This window comes from Neophocaena asiaeorientalis, unplaced genomic scaffold, assembly GCF_003031525.2.
Source record: "Neophocaena asiaeorientalis asiaeorientalis breed wild unplaced genomic scaffold, Neophocaena_asiaeorientalis_V1.1 scaffold914, whole genome shotgun sequence".
In the NCBI taxonomy this organism is placed as follows: Eukaryota; Metazoa; Chordata; class Mammalia; order Artiodactyla; family Phocoenidae; genus Neophocaena; species Neophocaena asiaeorientalis.
In genome coordinates this window covers 195,434-195,870 of record NW_020172076.1, presented here as the reverse complement: position 1 = coordinate 195,870, position 437 = coordinate 195,434, and the positions used below count along the sequence as shown (strand labels likewise).

At 38.4% G+C, this 437-nt stretch overlaps 1 protein-coding gene across 1 annotated transcript in view; it reads left to right on the top strand.

The window, feature by feature from the left end:
- Positions 1–437, top strand: part of ZMYM5 (zinc finger MYM-type containing 5) — a 32,083-nt gene that overhangs the window by 23,870 nt on the left and 7,776 nt on the right. The window lies entirely within an intron of this gene.

Genomic DNA, 437 nt, shown 5'->3' with positions numbered 1-437 from the left:
CACCAAAGTCCAGGAAGCACAGAGAGCCCCAGGCAGGATAAACCCAAGGAGAAACAAGCTGAGACACATAGTAATCAAACTGACAAAAATTAAAGGCAAAGAAAAATTCTTGAAAAGAACAAGGGAAAAACGACAAATAACATACAAGGGAACTCCCATAAGGTTAACAGCTGATTTCTCAGCAGAATACAAGCCAGAAGGGAGTGGCATGATACATTTAAACTCTACAGCAAATGCCAAAGGAACTTCTCTAAGTGGAAAACACAAGAGAAGAAAAGGACCTACAAAAACAAACGCATAACAATTAAGAAAATGGTCATAGGAACATCCACATAGATAATTACCTTAAACGTGAATGGATTAAATGCTCCAACTAAAAGACACAGGCTCACTGAATGGTTACAGAAACAAGACCCATGTATATGCTGTCTACAAGA